This window comes from Cheilinus undulatus, linkage group 9, assembly GCF_018320785.1.
Source record: "Cheilinus undulatus linkage group 9, ASM1832078v1, whole genome shotgun sequence".
Taxonomy (NCBI): domain Eukaryota; kingdom Metazoa; phylum Chordata; class Actinopteri; order Labriformes; family Labridae; genus Cheilinus; species Cheilinus undulatus.
Genome location: NC_054873.1, coordinates 47,789,757 through 47,817,201, shown reverse-complemented (window position 1 = coordinate 47,817,201; position 27,445 = coordinate 47,789,757). Strand labels below are relative to the sequence as shown.

General features: G+C 40.9%; 1 protein-coding gene across 1 annotated transcript in view; it reads left to right on the top strand.

Moving 5' to 3' along the window:
* LOC121515053 (tetraspanin-9-like) overlaps positions 1 to 27,445 on the top strand; it is a 258,707-nt gene that overhangs the window by 52,035 nt on the left and 179,227 nt on the right. The gene's annotated exons all lie outside the window — the stretch shown is intronic.

The following is a 27,445-nucleotide window of genomic DNA, read 5'->3' as shown; positions in this document are numbered from 1 at the left end:
CACACGGACGCTCACTCCAAAAGGATGCGCTGAATATAAAAGAATCTGTGTCAACATGTCAGGCCTCTATTCTTCTCCCTGGCATCCTGATCACAGCTGCACAGTGTAGATAATTGGCTCGTAATTACCGGGAGATGAGAGCACACCGTAGGAGGTCATGTAGTGATGAAGTCGGTGTACGGCTGCTGGAGAAGCTGGAGCTCTTCTGCATGACTGCCTATCCAGGATAGTCCTACTACGCAGCATGCACCGACGTATACATACAGACCCACACACAAGCACATCCTTCTGTTAGTGAGCTGTTAGAGGAGCTCGCTTTGACACATCACTGCGTTTGGTTTCCACATTCTGCCCAGAGGGAGATGGAGCCGTGCCAAGCTGCTCGCTTCTGAAATATTAAGGCTAGAACCCATTGTATGTTTCTAATTTGAGAACGCGCTGGAAAGCGACAAAAACAGAAGTTACAACTTATTTCCCATATTTTGGCCTTTCCTCGGCACACAGAAAGGTCAAAATAAATCATGACTGAAGTTTGATAAAGTTAACAGAGCTGCTTGCTCACATCCAAACAGCACATGGGGGGGAAAGCGGGGTTTTGTTCAGTAAACATGACTGCAAACTCATTTACATATTCCCTTATGTATGAAGTCTGAGACCGTGTTTACACCACTGTGCTGCTGGGTAACCAGAAACCAAGAGGTAATCCTTAACGCTTTATAGATGTGAATGCTCCCCATGCCAACAACCCCTGTTAAATATTAGCCTCCATAGGGGACCCCCTTTAATAATTTATAATTGCTCATTTTATTCTATGTTGTTCCTGTAGTTTCTATCTGTAATCTTTTTAAAGATCTTAATGCACACAGGAGGTGGGTGGCTGCTTTTTAGCAGTATGGCAGCTTTCTAATACAGTGTTACCTGCTAAAAAGGGAAGCTTTTTATCCAGTGTCAAATATGCAGATATTTCCACAGTCATTTCTGCTGATATAGATACCAATACTGATAAAAGCACGACTCTTTGATTGTAAAGAACACAGAGTGTCTTCTGTGCAAAGTGAGGCTGAGTCAAGCTGAGCTGAGAGAGGAGCAGGAAGAAGACAGTCTGGTAGTTGTTGTGTAATGCTTTATTTAGGAACGTTCTTGAGTGCATCACACCCCAATCAACCAACTATACGTGCTGCTACATTTGTAGTTTTTGCTGATATTTAAGTTAAATTCATTAGCCATAAATATCAGCCAGTATTGTGCTGATAATATTGTGCATTCCTATTAAAATAACACATAGGTTTTCTAAATCAGTGATCCATTACAGCTAAAAAGTCATAAAAATGCCACAAAGAATATGAGATGATTTTTTTCCCCCTTTTGCCTCATCTTCCCTTCAAATTTTCCACTCTCCTAGCATCTTCTTGTGACATCTGGGGTGGAAGGAGGATACACGACAATGCATTATCAATAGTTTAATGTCAGATAGCTTTTATACAGACTGGTATGGTAGTGTAGACCATTTATAACTGGCAAGCATCAGACCTCCCCATCAGCTGACGTAGTGTCCTTATATCTCTAACCCATTAGTATGGTTGGGACTTGATGGTAGAGTTAGGTTTGTCTGCACTGGTGTGAAAGTCCACTAAACTCTGGTGCAGACCAAAATACTTGGTGTAACCTGTCATCTTCATCATAAGTCATCTTCTGCTGTTGTTTAGGAGGCGCTGCTGGTTTTAATTATTTAACTAATGTGACATTGTTGTGTGGATTTTTTTTTATAAGGTTTATTTTGGGCATTTTTGTGCCTTTATTTGATAGAGGAGGATAGTGGATAGAGTTGGAAACAGGGACGAAAGAGGGGGAGAGACATGTGGTAAAGGGCCTCAGGCCGGATTTGAACCCAGGCCATCCGCCTATATGGAGCACGCCTTAACCACTCAGCCACCTACAGTGTTTACTACAGATGCTAACGGCTAAAAACAACGTATTCTAAGTGCCGTTAATACTCAAACAGCGTCCAGTGTGGATGAAAGATATTCCATGCTACAACCTAAATCTAGAGCCAGTATTAAGTATCACCTGTGACATCTAGCATCACTGACATCACCAACAACAGTGCTACTTATGGAGAATGCAGTACTGACACCAAATTGCTGGTAAAATCCTCAACTCCATCCTCCGGCGACTTATCCCCTCTCTAAGAACTATCACTATGGCAACCATATTCTACAGAGGACTTAACACCTAGTAGGAGGTAGGTGTAAGATTGAACTTAAGCTTATATTGCCACTATCACAGCTGGTGCAACATTTAAATGTAATGAGAGAGTAAGTAAGGATTTATGTTCAAACTAGGCGACTTATGCACAGCTGGTGCATAAGTAGCAGATCAATCAGGGGAAAGGTGTGAAAATCCCTGGAAGTCTCCTACTAAGCAAAAGTGTGGCTTATAGGTCTGTGCAGCCCTGCTGGTCTGTTGATGTCTTCACCTGTCACTTTAACCAAAGTAGCACCCCAAAAGGTGTGAAAAGTCTGTCATTGTTTCCTTTTAAAGCATGCTACTGCTAACATTGGGCAGAAAAGCTGTTAAAGATGTGCCACTAGCCTCTTAGTTTAGTGCTAAATTGCCCCAATTCACTTGTAATGCATGCACAGATTTGCAGGGATGCTCAGCTTTAATCTTAGAGGTTAGCAGTGAATAACCCTTTCCATACTCTGTAAAACCTTGCAGAATACAGGACTTAAAATTGCTGCAAATTTAAACGTTGAAAACGGAGCCTTTGGAAATATATCTGCATCCAAACATGACAGGGCATGGTTGCAAAATGATGAGATTCTGAGAACCATTAGAAATTAAACTTAAAGTAGGCTTTTAAAGATTAGTAGAAGAAGCTCAAAACAAATTCCAAAAAATGAGGGTAGAAGCTGCAAAAAGATCACAGTGGTGATGGCCTACAGGAGTCTTTGGAGGAGAGAAGTCCTCTGTTTTAGATGCTCCTCCTTGAGTCAAGTCGTGGCTGATGGCTGAATAACCAAACTAAAACCTGTTAGTTTGTGTTGCATATGTTGCATGACATCGGGTCTGATGGTGACAGCATTATGAGTCGGTGGATGTGTAACATCCCTCTCCATCCCAGCCCTGTCAGTGTTGTTGTCTTGCATCCTTAAGACGCTGTTTGAAAAACTAAGAAAGGTAGATTTACTTAAACTGAAACTTTAAGGTGTTTAAATACCCTTTAAAGTCCAGTCCAGCCTACAGACTCAGAGATAAGCCCTGTTTTAGATCACAACAGCCCTCAGTCTGCCATTATAAAGAGATACCAGAATCTCAGGAACACTGCGAGGCTGTGCACCAGAAAGCAGCACAAAGATGCCAATTTAGATGTGATTTTGTCTTGTTTTGAAGTCCAGCTTGTCTAATAGCAGCTGAGACAGGAGATGGAGCAGAGAGCGGTTATTGCCTCTGGGGTCTTATCACTCACTGGTCCCTAACAGCTGAATGTGGTGGAGCCCGGGATTGAAGGGACTGTTGAGTAACAGCAGGTGATTTATCCGGCCACACTGTCTGCTCAGAGTTTCCAACACAGGCAGAGTGTTTCTGAATCCTTCTCTGCAGCTCATCCAGCTGAATCCTACTGTGCGTGAATCTGCACGAGCTGCCACCTGCAGAACCCCGGCCTACCCACGTACACTCTTGATAAGATACACTCCATATTTTATTCATGGGCAGAACATTTCCCTCCCATTAAGAGACCAAAATACAAACCAAAAAGCATTTCAAACATGATGTTAATTAACTGCAGGCTGTAGTGAGTGCTCGACTCTTGAGGTTTGGCTGGCTCTGGCATTTTTGTGCGTTTTCTTCTCAATCCCGTGTCTCTGGCGTGCCGTGCCGAGGACGCGTAACACTAATAGGCAGGCCCAATCAAGAGGAAAATTAAGTGTGCACAACAATGCCAAATGAAGTGTGTCGCTCTTGTATAAGTCAATATATCGTCGGGGCATGTGACTAATGGGCAGTGTGATAGTCACAATGTATTTCAATATTCTAGTCAGCCAGGATTGGATTTTCTTTTTTTCATTATTCTAAATTTTCAGTGTGAGATTGCTTGTTGGGGAAAGTCTGCAGAATGAATCCATAATTTAGTCTGCGAATGCAACTGTCAGCATTCTTGTCGCCACGTATTCAAAGTAAAACACTTCAGTTTGAACACATGCCAAATGAGGAAGGGTTTAAAGGCCCCGTCAAGTGGAAATGAGTGAATTAAAAAATGCATCATTAGTTTTGGAGTGTGCTGGCGACACTGCTCGCCAGATTTCAAAGCACTGTAAATGTTTGTATGCTGAGGCGGAGCAGCAATCATTTTGTTGAATTCAAACAGATTGTTCATGGCCTACTTGTTTCACCTCTCTCTCAAGAAGTATCGACAGTTATTCATTATTCATCACCCAAATTGTCGGTTCAAGCGCCTGCTACCAAGAACAACAATGTGGAGAGTCCACTGTGAAAGGATGCTGTTTGGAATTGGGATTAATTGCAGAATTTGGACAGTTAATTGTGATGATCACATTTTGGTGGTTCGGGCATCCAATCAGGGCCCTCCCTGAGGAGGTCTTCAGGGCACATCCAACTGGGAGGGGACCTTGGGGAAGACCGAGAACTCTCTGGAGGGATTATACATCCCTTCTTGTTCTGAGGGCCAAACAGGGTCACCTTTTTGGGTTGCTTGTGACTGTCCCCATGTCCAGTGTATCATGTACCAATGATAAATGATTTTGAGGTTAAACAAGTGAAAAAAGATAAGTTTAAAGGCTAACCATCTGAGAAAAATCAATTTATTAGTTCAAAAAGGTCAAAACATGAAATTGAAATTAAAAAATTATGGTTTTTAAAGGCAAATAAACTAGAAAGAAAGTCAAAATTATGAGCTTAAAAGGTTAAAGTATGAAATAAAATTTGTTATCATGAAATTAAAATTCCAAATATTACTCAAACTTTAAAATATTGAGTCTAAAAGGTCAAACTATGGGATTATGAAGTCAAAGTAAGGAGTTGAAAATATGAGATAAAATACAAAAGAATTGGTTAAGAAAAAGGTCAAAACATGGCTTAAAATTTTAAATTATGACTCTTAAAACTCAAAATATTATATAAGAAGTCAAAATTATGAGTTGAAATGCTCAAAATATGAAATTAAAAGTAAAGATCCCAATTCTGAGTCCATATTGTGTATAAATATGAAATTATCAATTTATTTTTCCACATTCTTGACTTTGTATCCAATTTTTTTTTTTTTTAAGATTTGATTTGGGGCCTTTTAATGCCTTTATTTGATAGAGGAAGGACAGTGGATGGACTCGGAAACAGGAAGAGATTGGGGAGTGACATGGGGCAAAGGGCCACAGGCTGGATTTGAACCCGGGCCGCCTGCGTTCATGGGTAGCGCCTTAAACCACTAGACCATCTGCACGATATCTTAAATCATCAAGGATAAATTGACATTTTTATACTTGAGGAAATCTGCAGACCTCAGACTGATGGGCCAGTTAGAACAGAAATATGAGGTCATCTTGGGGGCCGGATTTAACTGTTCCACGGTCCAGATTGGGCCCCCAGGCCTTGAGTTTGACACCCCTGCTTTAGAATAAGGGCTTCAAACCACAACTTTGTGACAGTATTGCCAACACATTTGCAATGTTGACAGTGTGTATGACTTGGCCACTTTTTATAAATTGCCTAAAACTGTGTTTCTACTAACCTTTATTTTAATTGCCTTTGAATCAGTTAGGTTGTATGAATATCTGGGTAGTTCTAATAATATCAGTGTAACAATAGCACAATTGAATATAAAACCATAGTATCAACCTGCTATGATGGTGTGGAAGCTTCATGAAGGTGGACTATATTGCAAATAATAATACAATTTATAAATATTTAATTTATCAGTTTTGGACCTGACCTTATCGTGTAGATGTATTTATACTGACAGCCTCACTAGAGACCTAAAAATAGCAAAACCAGCGGGGCCATCCGAAGGGTTTTTCTACGAGAAGTCACCGGGTTACATTTATCCGATGTGCTGTGCTTCCAAACTAAGACTATTTATTTTTATCCAGCCCTTCATCTCTCCTCACTGAATCATAATTGCTGCTCCTCTTTTCCAAGCAGTCAGTGTGGGAGCTCCGACCCAAACACCCACCCCGAGGCAGGAGATGCCATCTCAAATTGGATTTGGAGAAAAAAAAAAAAATCCAAAGAGAATATATTGTTCAGGTGGTGACGAATACAGAAGGAGCTTTCAGTCTGAACTGCAGGGGCTTTTCAGCTGAGTTCATTCAAGGATAGAGATATGTTAAAAGCTCCTTCTCTCCCTCTGTCTCCCTCTAGCTCACTCTTTTCTTCCATTGGGAGACTGACTCCGCAGATTTTCAATTAGCCAGGGCAAAGTTGTCCTCATTAATTACACTACATTAAGATGATGCAGGAGGATTTTTACGGGGAAATTATGCAAGAGGAATTATGCAAGGGTCCCCGGAGTGGACCTGGTTCCTGTTGCTTGGTTGAATGTCCCTCATGTTGCTTTTAGCAGGAGCTTTCACTAAATATGAAAAGTAGGAGCTGCCCACATCCTAATGCAGATCCATAAAACATCACTTAAGACCAAGTGGGTGCTCGCTCAGTGCTGTGCATGACCCACTCTGCAGCCTGCTTGTATTCATAATGGGGGATTTTCATGCATCCTCTGAAGGCCAAGCTGCAGAGATACAGTGGAGCTGGAGTATGAAGAGAGGAGACATCACGCTGGATGATGCAGTTGTTAACAACTCTCATCCCAAACAGTGATCTTTATTTGCATTTCTCAACAGAAGCATTCACGTTATCCACTCAGAATCAACAATGGGAGCATGCCGTTACAGCTGTTTGCAGTTTGTAGCGCATGCTATGATAATATTTAAGTCATTCCTATTAATCAAGACTGTACAGAGTTTAACCCACATGCCAGCATGTTCATGCGTCAACATCCCATCTCTCTGAAACTCCTCTGAATGAATCTAAAAGCCCTTAAATAGTAAAACTGCAACAGGAAGACTTTACAATACTTTTTATGGTGTAGGAGGCTGCTTTCAGTATTTTCCATATGTGCAGTGTTGCAGACACAGCAAATATGCTGGCACAGTTTTGCAGCCAAACTAAAACCAGTCGATATAACCTTGAGGAAACGCAGCAGGAGAAACAGAATTGAACATTCAGCTCCTAGAATGAATATTTGTAGACTTTGTAGGTTCTTCCTGATTCATTGTGAGCGGGATAACTCGATGTTATTCATGTTTAATAGCAAAGGCTGTGAAACGTAGCTCACATGGAGGCTGGTGTTTTTGAAAATGTAGGTTTTCCTCTTCCATTCTGATATTAATCCTGCTCTGAAAAATACCATCACATGTTGTAAAGAGCATGCCATGTGGGTGAAGCTTCAGCATGACCATGCAAACATTACAAACAGGGAGTCTTTAGCCCTGCACTTCCTGGAAAGCCAAAGCATGCTGCTTGGCCAACCTAGGAAGTATCTTGGAGAAAGAATCTTCAACACCAAGAAAATCTGCGTATCCATATGGCATTAAATTATGGCAGGAATGTTCCTGACTGCTTCACCATTTCAAAAATACCCTATACTAACCCTACATTTGGGCCTGAGACTCCTCCTGCCTCTGCCACTGTGAGATCACTGCAGGCAGTATCATAAAGTGGGGGAGGGGGTATGAAGAAGTGACACTGTCAGAGTGGGTCTTCTTCCCGGAAACACTCACGGTGCATGGAGGAAATATAAGATGCTGGAGCGCTCTGTCTTCACATCCCAGCTGGCTATCACTGGCGGTGCAGAGATGCAGCGCTCCGGTGCATTTTGCCTCTCTGGCCTGGTAGTCACTGCATGAGTGAAAGTCTATTTTAGACATTATTATGGCTTTATTACCCCGCTATCTGACAGGAGGTGGACAAAAAGCCACCTGTTCTGATGTCTTAGTCTGGATATGTTCATTTTAGTTCAGTGCTGTAAACTTTTAGTGGCCGTTGTGAGATCATGACACATTCCTACACCCTTGTGCCTTTTTAATTGCAGGTTCAAGGTGAGCCGTGCACACTGCACCTTCTTTAGCCCTGACATGAATTCTGAGCAGCATTTTGTTATTTTCTCTCATTATTCATGAGTCTTCACACAATAGAGAGGCCTTTTTCCAGCTTCTTTAGACTGTGGCTGACTTTGAAAGTAAAGGAAAAGCTTTTTCTACCACTACTGCTCTCTGCCTCACTTACTTATGGGTTTTAATTAGAATTATAGCATGGATCAACAGCCAAGTACACTCTAATGAAGACAAAGACAGGCTGCAGCGGTAAACAGCCTCGACAGCGCTCATCAGACCAATAACGACTCCCATAAAGCATCTTCTACAATTCACACATTACAAGCATCTCTCCTCTCTGTCTTGTCTTTCTTCTTCTCTTCTCAAATTCATCCTTATCTGTGTTATTTTTGGTTTTTCATCAATATCCACACAAATCCTGGAGGCAGCTTTATTTCTGTGCTGCAGAGTTTATCACCGTTTGGAGAAAAAAATCCAGTTTTCCTGTGGAAGGTTGCACAAATCATTAAAGAGTTGAAAGCATAAAGAATATATGCCTCGAATATACATGTGAAACGTTAAGCTATTCATGTTTCCTGCATTTCTTGAATTAATTTCCCCACAAAAAATCAATCCAGCGTCTTCAGCTACATGCTTGCCCATTAAATATGATCTATATCAATCACTCTGCAAATGTGCTGCATGTGCATGATGTGTGCACCACCTGGAGGCTATGAAAGTGTGCAGGGCTCCATGTTATGCATTAAACTGCTCTTACCTCCAAGAATTTGAGATGCTGTAATGAAGAAGCCGCTGTAATGAAGTAGCACAGGATAGAGTGGCCATAGATTTGCAGCGTCATGGAAGAAGAAAAGGGAGCGAGAGAGAGGGGGAGGTGAGGCTTAGATAGTCAGCGAGGAGCAAGGCATTAATGTCAACCAGCAAATATAGCTCAGGGTTGTAGCCGTCCAGGCCACATGGGAGGGATATGGCAGTGTCAGGCCTCTGTGTGCCAGGCCTGATGGATGGAGTGGAGCGACTCGTCAATCACGAGGGCTTCAGTTTCCCCTAATAGATCCAGGCTCGCATCGGGAGAACCTGCCCTCCTGTGCCCGCTGTCGCCACAGCCCGATATCCACGGTAAAGGGCAAGCTCTCCTGCAGCACGGCACTGACTTCAGAGAAGGAATCTAACCTCCAAAAACAAGCTGCTCCTCCACAAGCTTTCCTTAAGGTCGTGTGCATATTTTAACCTACTAATTGCTTTTAAAAAGCCTCTCCGGCTGCACAGATATCAACCACAGCTCTGCTCGCAGAAGAATTTGACACTATAGAAAAGGCCAGGGCAATTAGCCCATTTCCAAAGGGTAATGAGAGTCCGTTTCTTAGTTCACATTGGCTGCCATATTGTTGTTTCCAGACAATGAATGACACAAGACTCCTGCAGTGGAATTCATCCTGCTAAGTTAGCTGATAGTGTTGTTTTTCAGGGGGCCAAGCTGAGGTCATTTAAACTTGGCTTTATTATCTGCAGTGGATTTTGTGCTGATAGTTCACACACCAGAGCAGAGCCTTCCACACATCTTGGCTAACCTCTCATAGACAGCGTTTGGGAAAGGGCAGAGCCTTTGAAACATCTTTACAGGCCAATCAGAGCAGGCCTAGCTTCTTGTGTGGCGTTTGAAATAAAGGAAAAACCATGGCGACTGTTCTGTCCTTTGTTTTTTAGAAGAATGTCACTGCTGTTCTTTGATTAAACTGGCGCTCTAGCAGCATCCACGCTAATCTCTTCCACCATCACTGATTGGTCCTGTCACTTTCTCAACCAGGAGCAGATCCACCAGATGGGGTCCTGTCTTCTGCTTTTCAGGAGTCCAGTCGTATTGCAATCATGCGTGAACATACCATGTACTGTGAGCAGCACATGTTTCCTGTGAAATTTCTTGAAATCCTACATTTCCACAATGGTGTAGTTATTAAATTTCCACCTGAAGGCGAGGATAGGGACATGAGGTGTGGTGCAGGGACATTAAATGCCACAAGAGACGAGGGGGAGTATATGTTGGTGAGTCCAGCTCATGTCAAAAAAAAACAAAAATACTTGATGTCAGAGGAAACTTAAGCACCACTCTATTCTAGCACTAGTACACCGCTCACCTGTCAGCCTGAGAGGAACAAAATCAGGCTTCTCTTGATCAGGTGCAAGCCTTAGCTGGTGTGTGACAGAAGTACTTAAAGGATTTTGATGGAAAGCACTAAGGCAATCAGATGACATGACACTCAGGACACTCAAACTATCTGGCTTCTTTTTAGCTGGTGTGTGTAAAAGTCATATGCACTTCCTGTGACAGAACCCGGCCTGCTGCCTAAAAGACAAGTACTAAAAAAGCCAACCAGGATGCAAGTTGACTAATCCAAGAGATTTTTCCTATCTCCAGTAATCACAACATGGAGGACACAAAGCAGACATTATCTTCTCTCAGTTATGAATGTTTGTTTTCCAGGAGTGACTTCTCTCTATCTAGTAATACCTCACAACTGGAGGACACATCATCTGGTAAACCTCCATCACAGCATGTAATTTTTGTGTCCAGGAGCAGACTTCTTGTACGCCGCTGTCCCTCCATCATGCAAACACACTGAAGTGCAATTGTGTTTGTGCAGTAATTGCACATGATAAGTACTTCTCACTATGTAATCTCTGTCCTCTGCCCTCAGTGTCCACTCTCATGAAGTTTTTCCTGTGATGGGTTTGCAGTCAGAGGGCTCATGTTTGTCAAATCTTTTCAAAGACATTGTTAGTGGCAGTCTCTTCTGTCTCAGAATGAAATCATTAAAGGGTGTCTTACTTCTCAATTACTGGGTGCATGTTGGTGCAACAAGCCAATTCTGGCTCTATTCTGCACGGCGGGTCTGTTGCCTCACCATTGTCTTTATCACCTGGTTTGATAATGAGCTGCAGATGGCCAATCATTGCAATTTACCAGACACTTCTGACATGTTGGTTGGATTTTGCATTGCTGCACATGACATGCAGAGAGAGATCATGAGACATGCTCAGGATCTCATGGCCTGTTTGTTCTCCTCCACAAGAGCATGTGCGACAGACTTGCCATCTCTGTTTGATGAGTCTTACAATCAGGCAAGATGTGAGTCAGTACAAACTGACGCAGGACTCTGCCATCTCTGTTTGTGTGTCTTACAATCAGGCAAGATGCTGGTAGGAAATGTGTCCAGCTCATAGAATAGACAGCAGGATTTAGCTGCTGGTTGTTTTGTGTTGTGTTTGTTGAGGAGCAGGATAAAAACTAAAGGCTGGATGCAGATATAGGTTACCCTCAGGTAAAAAAGTGACAGCACAAAAGAAAATGAAATTTGAAATCCTCTAGAGCAGGGAGGTCCAAACTTTTTCCACCGAGGGGCGCATGCGGAGAAATTGAAGGCCGGGCCACATTGAGAAAGCTCACTTATAACGTGTTAAAGACAGTGAATCCAACTTTAAAATGTTTAAAATATTTATAGAAAAATATCCTACAGGGTTTTGGGATTGCCTATCAGAATTCAGGGGGCCTTCCCTTCTAGATCCACGTCTGCTTAAGATGAAACTTTCACGGTGACAGCTCATCTCCACATCCAGACTCAAATTAAGAACAAACTGCAGGAAGTTGTGTAAGTTTATAGTAGTGATGGTACTTAAAGATGATAAGAGCCATCTGCTTTCTAAACCGGACCAAAAGACCGGGCAGGAAAAGGAACAATTGGGCATGATTAGCGCTATTTTCTCCCCAACACATGCCTGTGAAGTTTGTTGCTGAAAAAAAACACTCCAGTATCGGAGTTTTGCTAAAAAAAAAAACCTCTGTTTCAGCCCTGCTTAGAACAAGCTGTTTCAGTGTCTGTGGCTTTAAAGGTAACTGAGCTGTCTGACTCCGCCCCTGACCGCACCCCTTTCAGGAAATGGATGTGACTCTCCTGATCCTTCTTTCAGCTGGCAACTGTGAGACGGATCAGGAGGAGGGCAGGACATTCTTCCAAGTGGGAGGGCCAACCGAACCTGGGGGCGGGGCTTATGCCCCACATGACATCATGAGGGGGGAATCTGAGCTTGTTTCAGCACACATTTTCTGAAAGGGGGGGAGATTTTCTGGTATTTGAGGGGATTGTGGACAGGCCAGGGCCACATATTTTTGTTAGAAAAGCCTGAAAAAGTGATTTATGCATAGTAAGTCCCCTTTAAAATGACACTGATTGGTCCGGAAACAAGCCTTTCAGCTCTGCCATACGGGTCTACCTAATGGCAGAAATGGAATCTAGGCAGCGTTTCAGCTCTGAGGTTAGCTTTATCCTCTCTCTGATGGAGTTTTCAAAGGAAACATTATCGTTCTGCAGTATTCTGTCCCTATTTAACTCACAGCGTGTGCACTAAGGTCATACCCGATGGCTGGATTGTACAGTGTGAGCACAGAAGTTATGAGCGCAGGTTGTGCATCATAAAAAATTCAGTTGCAGCCACAACTTTTCCACAGTTGCACAGGTTCCACCTGTTCTAGCAGCACCTGAGGCTGCAGACATCACACAGTGTCCTTAACATCCTCTCTTTGGTGAGTTTGAGCTTCTGCCTCCAGGCAGGAGGTTCGGATTACTAAAGATAATGTCCAACAGGATGAAAAATTCTTTTATATTTCTGGCTGAAGAAACAGTGGACTGTAATGGTACCCCAATGGTTTTTATTGTGGGTTTTAATGATGGTTTTAATGATGGTTTGATTTTTTTTCTTGGTGCCCTGTTGTCAGCCGATGTTCTCTTGTATTTGATGTCTTATTTTGTTTCTAATATCCCATTTTTTGAGCTTGTGTTTCCACGTTTCCTGTTTTTACCTGGCTGCAAAACAAATTTCCCCTTGGGGATGATAAAGTTGAGGATGGAGATTGATTCAGACAGACATTAGACGGCAGACAGACGGTTCTTGCTGAAAAGCAATAAACAAACAAACCAGCGAACGCTTTGAAAGATTTGAGGGGCTGCAAAACAAAGAATGCATGGTGTTATGCTGCTTATGTGAAGGTGTATTTCAAACAAAATACAGAAAAAAGTGTTTGCATTTGTTTGAGTCATTGTTTAATAATGTAAACTGCAGCCAGCTGTTAATAGGCATGGCCAAATTAAGATTATCAAAGCAGAATATAATCTCAAATGTGCATTTTTAGGATGGTTTTGAAGGGGGAACTTCTTGTCTGAGTGTTTGATAGTGTTTCGCTACACCCAAACCACTAGCTTCCTTTGTCCAGAACACTCTGCTTTTTCACGTTCTGTTCTTTGATTGTAAAATCCTCCACAAAGGATGCTGTAAGCCCAAATATTTGACCTCCTGACAGCAAAGTAGTCAACCATAGCGGTTATTCTCTGTCAGTCTCGTCTGATTCAACCGCCCTGCTCTCATCCGTCTGCCTGAATCCAAGTTGCACCGCGTAACTCTCTTTTTGATGGACAAACTCCACGATGGGGCCTCAGGAAATCTTTGTTTCAATGAAGCTGAAGCGAGCATGTGTCAGGGGGTTAAAATCCTGCACACTCTGACTCAACCAGACAGAATATTTTCATTTACAGCACTGTGGGAAAAAAAGAGCCAACCCTGCACTCAGATCTGCTTTTTATTTCCGTGAAGCATTTCTTGCTTTGCTGCATTTGATTCCTGCATGCTACATTTATCAGGCTTGTTTATAAGAGCTACAAAAAACAGCAGAAACATAATTAATCTAAAAGCATAGCTCATTTTAAAGGAATTTCAAAGAAACCACATGAAAGTCTGCGCTAGCGTTAGTTAAAGATGATGTGTGTGCTTTGAATTATTCAGCAACATCTGTCAGGCTGCAGATGTTGATAATTCAATGTCTCTTTTAAGAATGTTATTAATTTTAAAACCGGAGCCTGTTTGTAAGCAATTCCTGATTTTATTGGCAGATAAAGTGATTTAAACAAAACCTGTTTCTGTAAAACCTGCGGGATTTTCTGGCAGGATTGGCTTTGTATTTTCTCTCGTGTTGTCTCTGTAGTAAATAAACAAACAGCCCAATCCTGTATCGATCTGATTTAATGAGAATTCCCTCTGTCACTGCTCTCAACCCGCAGCTCCCAAACCACATGTGGCTCTTCTGTGATGAGCTGTGGACCTACCTTTTTTTTTAAATTCTCTCCAAAAAAGACCAATAAAAGGAGAAAAATGATGTGCAGGAATGATTCATTACAAGTCACATGGATCTGTCACACCCCTGACCTTCAGCTGTGTCAAACAACCAATCACAATTGATCCCAGGTCTCATGCTTTTTGCTGTTCTGCATTTTTCACAGCCCAAAAATCAACAAAGAAGAAGCAATCTTCCATTCAGTCAGAGCACCCACCACAAATATGTGAACTCAGGGATGTGCACGGATACAACGATACATTTTCAAAAAAGAAAATGAAGGTCCTTTACTGTGGAAAATCAAAGAAACAGAATGAGTAACTGCATTGAGTTAAATGCACCCTCTCATAAAGCACGCATCACTGCAGCATTAGCAGTAACAAGGCTGGAAAAGGTCAGTATTAGACTGTAAAATAATGACAAAGAATGCATAGAAACACTGGACATTACTAAAGAGAATAAAAAACAACTAAAGAATAAGCATGAATATTCTCCTTTGAATACGTTTTTATCAAATACTTTTTATTTTTGTGCCTATATTGTTGCATGAGATCTGCATGCAAATAAACCTGCTCTGACTTATTAGTGGTCAGTCGACTGAGAAGTCCAACGTTAAATCTCAAGTCGATTCCTGTTGTTAAACTCAAATCACTGTTACACAATCATGCACCAAATTTTTTCCAACTTACCCTATAATTCACATACTCCGTCCGTGCAGTGCACGTGCACAGGAAGTCCATTCAGGAGCAATTTTCTCCCTTTCCTGCCATGGAAAACCTTCCATAGATGGCGTTTGAGAAAGGGCAGAGCCTTTGAAATAAAACTCAGAGAGTGACTGGATGAACATTCTGCCTGTCATATCTTTACAAGCCAAACAGAGCAACAAAACACGTGACGTTGTAGCCAAGGTGCGCTGCCACCGTGTAATAAACTCCAATAGAACTGCATAATGTGAACCATGGCAACTGTAGACATGTCAGTACATGACTTTTGTTGTTTTTGCAAAGAAAACAACTCACTGCTGTTCTTTGTTCTTCTTTTAAGTTCTGATAAAACTGGCGCTTTAGCAGCATCCACGCTAGTCTCTTCCGCCGCGGTTGCACCATCCTCTTGTTGCTGCTTGCTTACGTCATGACTACGCCACGCCTGTAAGGATTGCCCCTCGATGCTGATTGGTCCTGTCACTTACTAACCAGGCCCAAACGGTTCAGATGGGAGCTTTGCAAGATGGATTCACCAGTGAGAAACACGGAAACACATGTATCCATCTGCTTTGCAAAGTTATGTTACACAAACATACATCAAATTTTTCCAACTTACCCTAGAATTCCACATACTATGTCAGTGCAGTGATCTGCATGCCCTTTCTTGCTCTTGTCTGTTTCTGGCTAGAAGCATCACTCCTCTTTGTTCCTTCTGAGATGGCACCAGTTCTTTAGGTTACCTCCATGACATGTCAGGCCACATAGAGCAGATCGGCCCGGACAGGAGAAAGAATCTGCTAAGGTACCTTATCATGCACGTAATAACCGTTGATGAAGCACCTTTGAGGAAATGTCCATTTCTAATAGAACTAAAGTTGGAGCTGCATCCATGCTCTCTTCACTCTGCTGTTGCAACCTTTGTTCACAGCCTTGCAGTACAACTAAACAACACCTGTAGCTACTGCCTTCTTCTGCTGAAATGATGCTGATCGGTCCAGTCATTCCCTGAACAGGAAGAAGCAAGACCCTCAAGATGGGTCTGTTTGATGATAGAATTGGAATCTGGCCAATTCATCAGCTCTGCCAGGTTATTGCAGTGTTATTCATTTCAGGAGTTCCAGAGGCTGGGGGCTACACTGAATGTTCGAGCCTCAAATGCTCACAGGTTGGTGTGGCGAAGGAAGATCAGACGGCAGACCAAAGTCTGAAGAGAGGATCGTCTAGGACGGGGTGTAGGAGTGGAGGTGTGACCTTAACTGGGGGCAAAGCCATGCAGAGATTTTTATAGGTGAGGAGGAGGAGGATTTTGTATGATCTGCAGGCTTCACTGGGAGGACAGTGAAAGCGGATGAGGGCTGAAGTGATGTACTGCCAGGGCTTTGTGTGCATGAGAACCTTGGCAACTGCATACTGGAGTGGGTCCAGAGCTTTGCTGGGTACCCCAGACAGGACTCCATGACGATAATCCAGACAGGAAATGATGAAGGCATGCATGGCTGATTCAGCCGTACAGTGTTGTGCTCCAGGTGGGGTTAGTGTTAGGAGAATGTGAGTTTCATTCAATTTTAACACCAAAAAAAGGAGATTTTGGTTTGGTAATAAATTCAGATGTTTTCCCAGTGATGCAAACAGACATTATAGATGAAATTTCAACAGCTCACACCAATTCTGATCAAAATATCTGCAGCTAAATTTGCAGAGCATAAATTTTTATTCTTTGTCCTAAAATGCAAAATGTTACTGGGGCATTAAGGGATGCTTTTTGGATAGTGGCTCTTGCAAAAAAATGTGTATAGCTTCCTTTAAAGCAAGGTCAAGTGCTGCTGCTCTTAACCTTAGAAACATTCACACACACAGGAATGTTTGATCAATCGCTGCCTGATATTCAAACCGTGCCATTTCAGCACAACATGCAATCATTCTCTCTCCCTTTGAGAATCACATTGTCCCCATCTCTTCAGTTTTTCTCTTGTTTTCTCTCCTTTTCTCTCAACAACGTACATAAAAGCCTGTCTGCAGCCATGCTAGATTACATGGGATTGTCCACATGAAGAGCACAGACAGCATCAGATCATTTCTAAGGCTCCTCCGTCGTCTTGCAGCTCTCTCATGAGGTGACACCAGGGATACAGCTTAACCTTTCAAGGAGGATCATAATGGAGAGCTGCAAAATGAAGTGATTATTTCCTTTTGGAGGAGTGATTCTGTGACTGGGGAAAAGGAAAGCAGGGCAAGACTACTGGGAAAAAAATGTGGAACCTCTCAACTTAATTAAGCATTATTTCTTCATAATTTGGCAAGGAGGTCAAGTCTGTCGTTTCCCCTGTGGTGCAGTCTTCCTGCTCGAGCTTTCATGTTTCTCTCTGACGACAAAAGTGCAGCAGAAAATCTGCTTTTCTTTGCAATTTTGGGAAATTAGCTGTCTCTGTGCAGTATTTTGAGATTCTGTAAAAGCTTATTAACTTGTTTGGTGCAAAGCCTTTGCTCTTACAGTGCAGATGATGAAAATGCATCTGTTTCTATGGAGAGAGTGAAGCAGGGTAGCTGTTAGGGTGGAAGAAAAGGACTTTTTTATCGGACCAGGCTTCCCTGCAGAGAATTTATATGTGGCATTTAAAGTTCTATGAAAGTACTAAAAGCCAGAGATGGCATGGAGTATGGTTTTACTTTTCATCTTTCTAACAAGGCAAAGATTATGTTCTGAAGTTTCTGAATGTCGTTAGCTGTCTGTAATGAGAAAATCCACCTTTTGGCACCAGCAGAGCCAAACTGAATGAGCATGTTTACAGAAACTCTGAGCTGGCCTTTAAAGGAATGGAGGATGTGTTAAACTTTTCTAGCTAAGTCAATAGAGCTTCCTACTCCTCCTCGTCATCTTTAGCAAAATTGTTGATTTTCAAATATGCATTCATGGAGAGAGATCTCTGCCATGTTTGAAATCTGTACAAATAAAAGCATTCAGTTTGGTCTATATTTGCACCCAGCTAAGCTTCAGCACATCTGCAATGTCATAAATCTCACATTGCACTGTTACCTCTGTCTCTGATAGACAACAGGCATTGGTTGACTGACAGGGTGATAAAGGAAACTCTTGTGCTATTGTGACTCTGGCCATAAATGTAATCCACTGTTGCCATGAAGTCTATAGATCTGTTGCAGACGTGCAAGTCACTCAGTGTAATGCATGGCAGAAGTACCACTAGCTCTGTTTCTATTACAGTTTTCACACAATAAAAGTGATATTTCTGAAATTTAGACTAAGTACAATGTGTTTCCATTGAAGGGAGTTTTGGGCATGAGCCTCGTAATTCTTGTAAAAGCACATCTTGTGAGACTCCGCTGCAAGGAAGCTGGCACTCAAAACCTGTTAAGTGTTGGTACAGTTATGATGCATCTACAGCGGTTGCCTTGACGATTTTGGACAAAAGGCGAAGGCAGCAGATGACAGTATGTATGGCAAAAGCCAAGTATGACCTCCAATTTCCGCATACAGCGACCGCGCCGCGGTCCACAATCATACTACGAAGCAATTCGTTCCCTCTCCAGTGCATCCCTGGAGCGCCATTCCGCTGCGCTTCGTTCAAGATGCACTGCAGGTCTATTTTCAGCTGCCAAACCGTGTTGAATCCTCTCGATCAGAAAGCTCCAAACAGGAAGTCACGATCATTCAATATCCGGTTCTTTCAAAATAAAACACATTGCACATACTCCTGATCGTAAATCATCACCGGATCAACATTATGTCTCATCCTGCAGCAAGAGCAAAGGGTCACCAGTTAAACTCACCCAATGGTGGAAGCAATAATATAATGGATTTATACCAGAAAGGATGATAAATTAACCCCAAAAGGTAAATTAGTCCACTGTTGATATACTATTCCTGCATGAACTCGCAGTTCTCCCATGATCTCTGCTGGCTGACCAGGGCTGCACGCCGTGGCACAGCGCTCTATACTCACTTCCAATGGGAGAGGTCACTTGCCTTCAGTTGGTGCAAACCTGCGTTGCTTCGGTGTGCAGCGCAGTCATCCAATGTGGAAATTGCGGGTTAGAGTACAAGTGTGATGCTAAAAACAGGTCTCATTCTCCTGTTCTGTCCACGCGTACCGCGCCATGTTGTCTCGGAGTGAACTGGTCACGTGACCCTGATGTTACATCCTGTGACATGTAAATGCAGAAAAAGTGTTTCCATTGCCCTTTTACGATATACTTCTATATAGAAAAGTCTGAAAAACCTCCTAAAAACTTTTTTAGTGACATTTTAGAGGTTTTTCGAAAGTCAGGTGTTTCCATTACCAAGGTTTTTTTTTTTTGTGCTATTTAGATTTTGAGCCTTTCTAAGGTACTACTACTAATAATAATAATAATACGTTTATTTATACAGCCCTTTTCAAAATTTCCATTACAAAGGGCTTCAAAAGAAATCTGACAAAAGAAATAAAATACATATATTCAACAATACATGGAGAAAAAAAATAAAAATAAGATAAAATAATAATAATAATAATAATAATAATAATAATAATATTAATCTAATAATCTAAAACATTAGTATAAACAAATAGAAGTACATTTAAAAAAGCAGAGAAATTGTTAAGAGAAGGTTAATCTAAAAAGTTGTGTTTTTAGAGCTGAAAAACCAGACTGAAAGAGGCATTTCTATGTAAACAGGCAGAGATCTTTATGCCCTGATGTCTACACAACTATCCCTCTTTGTTTAGTTTTATATGCCAAACATGAGACAGTAAAGATGCAGGTAAAGATGCAGCCTAATGGGTTATCGCTGTTATGAATACCTGCAAGGATGCACATGCTGCTGTCCAACAACAGCGTAGCCACCCCGGCATCAGATTTTCAACCTGAAAGCTCACACCAACATGTAAAAGCAGTCCAGCCTCATGCATGAGCCTCAGTCATGTTTTAGACGGCACCGAGACAGGCTGGCTTCTTTTTAGCTGAAGGGGTGTGTGTGAACTAGTGCAATACAGCTGCATGCACTTGCAAAAAGAATTGCAGCCCACTGCCAAAGATGCATCGCTCTGAAAGCTGGTGACAGAGCTGCTCTATAAAAAAACGGGTTAGGCGGCACTCTATCTGAAAGTGAATGGACGTTCAGATCATCTTCCTAGCGTCTGTTCTAAGGTGGAAATGTTACATAATGTTGCTTTAAGACATTCAGGGAAGGCTTTAACTGCTTGGTCATGTAGAGGAATGCTCTTACTTGCCCTCCAGTGCAGGAGACACAGTTAAGGATTTGCATTACCCGGGGAGCTTGTGAGCTCGCCACAAAGCCTCCATGCAGATAAGTCTGCTCCTCGTCTTTTCACGCTGTACTCTCCCTCTGTCCCGCTGCCTTCCCCTATGCCCAATCCTCATCTTTAAAATAATCATTAAAGATAAACTTCACATCATATTTAGTCTCAGTCAAAGTCATTAAACTGTAAGAGGTCTATTCACTCAATCTGTCTTAACTCCCAAGTCTGATTTAATCTTTTGGCAGGGTGCCGTGAAGGTCCTCATTGCCTCAATCCCTCCTGTTTGTGCGCAGCTAACGAGGATTAGCACTCAAAGTCTGTTTACTAAGCTAACTAGGAGCAGCATGGCTGACAGATGTAGCTTAAGTCAATTAATCATCCCTGACATTTAGAGAGAGCCACCTCTGCTGCACCCTCATCTGTTTCCCTGCTCGTCCTCCTGCACGTACACATGCTCATTATACTGTTAATGTATTGATTGATGCACGGTTAGTTAGTTAGTTATCTATTTATAGGATTAACACACTCGAAGGGGATTGTGTGTCTGTGCGTTTGTGCCCTTAAGACGCCATCCAATCTGGCATGTGTGGTGAGGGAGACTTTTTCTGTCACTCAAAGCCATTTTTACACCTGTAGGGTCTGACTGATTATACCAGCCAATGTTGTCCATCTAGCCTGTTGTCTGTATCGGCGTTTTAATCTAGCAATCATAGATTAATTCATGTATTACAAAGGCACTATTGTGGCTCTGCTCTCACTCTACAGCAGTGTTACTCAACCCTGCTCAACCAAAGAGCCAAATTGTTGAAAAATACCTTTACAAGAGCCACAATCTGAGCGGTGGAAAGTGGCCAAAATGGTTTGAAGTAGCAATACAACAAGGGTTAAAAGGGGCAAAAATGAACCAAAAGTGGCAAAAACATGGCCAAAAAATGAGAGAAAAGTGACTAAAATGGGCAAAAAGCAGTCAAGAGTGTCAAAAAGGGCAAGAATAGGTGGTATTCAATGGCAAAAGGCAGCTTAAATGGGCAAAAACTGGTAAAAATGGGCAAAAATGGGATAGAAGAGGCTAACAGAAGTCGCAAAATGGGCAAAAAATAGGCAAAAAGGGGTACTTAATGGCAAAAAGTAGGTTAAATGGGCAAAAAGTGGTGAAAAAATAGTGAAAAGGGGCAAAAAAGGTAAAAAGTAGCAAAAATGGAAAAAAGTGTCATAAAGAAATGGCAAAAAAAGAGGAAACAAGTGGTATTTAACAGCAAAAGTAGCTTAAATGGGCGAAAATGGTGAAAAATGGTGAAAAGGGGCAAAAATAGACAAAAGTGGCAAAAAAGGGTTAAAAGAAGTGGCAAAAATGGGCAAAGAAGAGGAAACAAGTGGTAAATAATGGCAAAAAGTAGCTTAAATGGGCGAAAAAAATGGTGAAAAGGGGCAAAAATGGGATAAAAGTGGCTAAAAGAAGTTGCAAAAATGGGCAAAAAAGAGGAAACAAGTGGTATTTAACAGCAAAAGTAGCTTAAAAGGGTGAAAATGGTGAAAAGGGGCAAAAATGGGATAAAAGTGGCTAAAAGAAGTTGCAAAAATGGGCAAAAAAGAGGAAAAAAGTGGTATTTAACAGCAAAAGTAGCTTAAATGGGTGAAAATGGTGAAAAGGGGCAAAAATAGGACAAAAGTGGCAAAAGAAGTTGCAAAAATGGGCAAAAAAATGGGAAACAAGTGGTATTTAACAGCAAAAGTAGCTTAAATGGGTGAAAGTGGTGAAAAGGGGCAAAAATAGGACAAAAGTGGCAAAAGAAGTTGCAAAAATGGGCAAAAAAATGGGAAACAAGTGGTATTTATTGGCAAAAAGTAGCTTAAATGGCAAAAAATTGTTGAAAAAGGGCAAAATGGGATAAAAGTCACAAAAAAAGTCACAAAAAATGGGCAAAAAAGAGAAAACAAGTGGTATGTAATGTCAAAATATGGCTTAAATGAGTGAAAAGTGGTGAAAAAAATGGGACAAAAGTGGCAGAAATGGGAAAAAAGTGTCAAAAAGAAGTGTCAAAAATGGGGGGAAAAAATGGGGAAAAGGAGTACTGAATAGCAAATGGTACCTTAAATGGGCAAAAAGTGGCAAAAAACTTGTTGAAAAAGGGCGAAAATGGGGAAAAAGTGGCAAAAATGGGAAAAAAATGAGTTCTTAACGGCAAAAGGTGGCTTAAATGGGCGAAAAGTAGCACAAAAATGGTGAAAAGGGGCAAAAATGGGGAAAACGTGGCAAAAAGAAGTAGCAGAATTGGGCAAAAAGTAGGGAAAAAAGTGATTTTTAATGGCAAAGGTAGATTAATTGGGTGAAAAGTGGCGCAAAATGGTAAAAATTGGCAAAAATGGGACAACTATATTTGACAATTAAAGCCTTCTGTGTAAGTCTGGGAAACAAACTGATTAATGTGATTAACATCTGAGGTCAAAGTTTCTCTTTTTTAAGGTTTTCTTGGAGAATAATATTTCAAATTCAGAAATAAAAGAGCTAAAATAATCACAAATGAGCCACATGTGGGTCCAGAGCCACATGTTGAGTATCACTGGTTTACAGTCTCGTCCATTATCTTGCCCACAATAGGCCTATGTAGTATCCAGTCAACACTGGCACACATCTCTTCCAGATAACAGATTTTGGTCTCATGACTGAAAACGGGCGCCAGAGTCAGCTCTGAAAAATGGATTTCATTCGACCTAGTGGAAACGCCCTCAGAGACTCTTGGTGTCTTTGTCCCCGGCTGGTTTTTTCCCTGTTTGGACGTCAGATAAATAATAACCCCACATATAAGCCTTCATTAGTCATGCATATCTTCCTCTTGAGTTTTTGCTTCCACTTATGAGTTCTGCATGTGAGGAATTTCCTCTCCCACTCTTGCTCATGCATGAGAGATGAGTATGTGTCCAGAGTCTGAAGATGGAGCTTAATGAATGTCTCTCTATTTTTATTAGACATGAGCACATCAATCAGGGAGGAAAAAAAGAATGCCCCTGTGATGTGAACTGCTGAGATTAGAGTGAAGACACTTAAGAGCGGTAAAAGTATACCCAGCACTTATTTCCATCCTGCTAATAATGCATTTTACATCAAAATGGGGAAAAAAAGGTTTAAATAGTGTGCCGACTCATTATGTCTCTCTCTACGCATCTAAAAGCGTACTCTTCTGACATGGAACAGACAAAATCAAGATTTAAAAGTGTGGTTTTCCTTTTTTTCCATACATTTGATCAAAGACTTGTTAGTTTTTGTAGAAGTTCTTGCTTTTTCTACCTCCACTGCTCTATTTTGATCCTAGAACACTTTATGCTGGTGTATTTCATGCAGAAAAAGTTGCTTTTTACTCTGTCCTTCAAAGATTTTTAGTTAAGCTTTAAATTAAGTCGAATGAGATCAGAGGAGCTTATTTGGTGTTCCTTGTCTACCACTTTTTTAGGAGCATAGAAACACGACTTTCTGGTTGTTCTTTTGCTGTAGTTTGTTTTGGAAAGTCTTGAAGGTGTGTTCAGACATAAAGCATGGAGGGTTTTTTTCCTTGCACATCATTTGCATGAGTAACCACTGGGATTTGTGTGCAGCTAGTATTAATTTGCCCTGAATGGTTAATGTACCAACTGTACAGACATTAGCTTTAGGTTAGATGGGCAATGGATGCACCAATGTGGGCTACGCTTCCTGTTTATGCAAAGCAAATCCTCATTTATCCTGCTATATATGTAAATTCCTTGACTAGATTCAGAAAGCCCCCTAACTTTTTGCTCAGTTTGAACATTTTAAGCTCTCATTAAAATGTTCAAACTGTTGCAGCTGGAAAAGTCACACCATCCAGTCACTTGTGCACGAGTGTCCTAGATGAGTGAATTCACTGAGCATGCTCAGATTTTTGGTGACCGTGAACTGATCAGTTCATTTTTCAAATCATTAACCAAATGTTCACAATCCCAGAAGTACAGAAAGTTGTCTGCACAGTGTTCTTCCGTCAGATCTGACTTCACCAGTGTTTACCCTGTCTGTCAGTTCAGGCTCATATGTGAGGTGAGGTAACCTCCATTGTGTTTTTCCAGGTAAAGTCAGATCAGTTTCTTTCTATGACAGGACCACCCACGTTCCTACACAGTGATTTTGTGAATTTCTTTGGTCATTGAAGTAACTTGCCAAGTCGCCTTGTTTCGTCTCGCCTCCTCTGTGCTAATTTAACTTTGCAAAGCAGATGGATCGGCCATCTTCATGTCTGTCCATCTTCCAAGCTCCAATCTGATACATTTGTGCACAGTCTGACAACAGACCTGACCAATCAGCATCATTTGAGGAGAAGAGGCAGTAGCTACAGGCAGGATTTAGTCATGCTGGGAGCTGGTAGCAATGGCGTTAGATAGGATGTAGCTATAGTACAGCTAGCGATGCACAATAGTAGATTTTTGTTGGTATCTGATATGCCAATATTTTAAATTTACTTTAGTTGTTACAGATATTCAAATGAAATTCAGACCTAAAATTTTAATCCTTAAAGCACATAATTTAAAGTTTAAGGATGAACTTATTTACTAATTTCAGTCCTTCAAACAGACTTTAAGTGTAAGGAATGATGATGAATAAAGGAAAAGGCCTACGCTGACATCAGTCTGCTGGTTTTGGCCCATATTTACAGCTGAGGGAGATTTTTACGGCCAAAATATCAGCTGTATATACCGTCAAAATCTTCATATCTGTTGATACCAAAAATTCCCTTGTTTTGCTAATATCTTCTGATACTCTTTACCTCTACATCTTTAAATGTAACAACAGTTTTCTCAGAACTAGATCAAATTTAGTAACAACGAAAGCGTTTCTCAGTGAAAAAGATGTTTACTCTTCTCCCAGCCTACTTTAGCATGAGTTTGCAAAAGTTACAGGGGCTTTAGTATTGCAAGAGGTAGCTCGGATGTAGCTTTAGTGACAGCTTATATCCAATCTGGACATTTCTTTATTTAAATTCATTCGTCATGAGTTTGATCTACCAACAGGGGTTCCAACAGGGCCCGCCTGCCAGGCCCATGTTACTTACCAGAGGTGTGATATCTACTACTTCTGATTGGCCCATATCTGCTACTGCTCTGCTATAGTAGATAAAATACAGTACCCCTAAATAGCAAAAATTAACACGCTTCATGATTCAGAGGATTACAAAGCCACATTTTAGATACCTGCTGCAGCCCTGTTGATGTAGCTAAACTAAGTAGCATCTAAAAGGGCATTTTTTAGACCTGAAGTGCATTAAAATTTACACATTAAGTCAGTAGTCCTGGCTTTAAATTTCTGTGGTCTAGACTATAAAAGGGAAAAATGGCAAAAATGTGACTAAAACAGAGGTCAAAGATGAAATCTAAAGTAGCTGCCAGAATTAACACGGGTAGACAGGCTCCCTTTGACTCACTGCAGATCTAAATCATTTAAATGTCCATCTTAGCTTTATTCATCGAACATTTATTGCTTTATTTGGCCTCCGACGTGTCCAAAGATGAGCTTCCTATGAGGTCCTGAAAACGTGTGAAAACACTCCTGAAATAATCAATAAGGAAAGAACGACAAATCCAAACAAAATGCTCTCCATCCTTCTTTCTTGTGTTCTAAAATTCAGTTTGTTTTCTTGACAAATTCATCCAGAGGGAGCCTCTGTCTTTTAACAATGTGCTGTTTGGTCTTTTTTCACTGTGGATACAGTTTAATGTTTGAAGATGTTCCAACTCTGCAGATTCTTTAGTCTCAGTTTTCAATTTCTCTTTTCTTCTTTCATGCCAACGCTGCGCTCCTTTAACTAAACTTCTCTGAAAAGGCTCAGCAATGCCAGAATAAAGTCAGTCTTTGTTGGGGAAGACCCAGTATTACCTGGGATAGATTGAATGAGGCTTCTGCTGTCAAACTTCTTTTCTTATTACAATCATAATGTCTGCAATTCTCCGAAAGGTTCTGTTTTTGCAGAAAATCCACCACTGGATGGTTTTAGAGCATAAGACCACAAGGGCCTGTTAAGGCATAAAAATTGACTCCAAAAGTTCTAATTTTCTTGGAAATTTTCATGTCCAAAATCCATGCAAACTCCATAAGTTTTCAAAAATAATTCCTAAAATTCATGTGAACATTCTTCTTCAGTGTGACATAAAAATCAGCCCAACGTTTCTTCAAATACTCCCCACACATAAGTGAATCTCTAACCGTCAAGCCTAAACATTCCCAAAAAAAACCCCAAATTTTAAAAGCAGATTCCCCTTCAAATTTCTCATCCTTAAAAATTCCTTAAAAAAATACAAATAAAATCCCCGAAATTCCATGAAAATGTGTGTAAATTTCCTCCAAACAACCAAAAGGTTTCTCTGAAATTTCCTCAAGTAGTGCTAGAAATTTCAAAGGACAAACTTCTTAAATTTCCAGATTCCCAAAAATTGACAAATAAATTTCCCAAAAATATTTTGTGGACATTCTGAACTATAATCTCAATGCTTCTAATTGTAGAAAATATTACTTTGTCATGGGAAAAGCCACTTTCTCTCTTAAAATCCACACAAACCCCCTAAAATTTCAAAGAAATTTCCTGAAGTTTCCCTTAAAATTCTTTTGTTTATTTTTCTAACAATCCCATTTCATGTGCCCCAAATTTTTTCAAACATTCACCATAAAGCCCAAATATTTCAGTAAAAATGCTCCCATATAATTTAATGTAATGACCTAAAAATCTTTGAGCAAACTCCCCAAAAAATATACAAATGCATCCCAATAAATTCCATGAAAATGGTGGAAAATTTCCAAAACAACCAACCAAATTCTCAAAAGTCTTTGAAATTTCAAAGGACATTTTTCCTAAATCCCAATCAAACTCCCCCGCCCCCCAAAAATATATTTTTTTCAAATTTCAATGAATATGCCTTTAAATGTTAAATTCAAGTCAAATTCCCAAATTTTGAATTTCCTAAAAAGCATGAAAATATCTAATCCAAAGAAATTTCCCAATTTCCTTTAAAATTGGGAAACAAATCCCAGGAGAATGGCCCCAAAACTTCCAACATACTCTTCAAAACTCTCACAAAAAAATCACAAAAATTCTAATAGCAGAAACTTTTACTATGTTGCAGGAAAGCCACTTTTCCCTCCAAAATCCACAAAAATTTACCTAAAATTTCAAAGAAATTTTCCCAGATTGTTAAAACTAATAT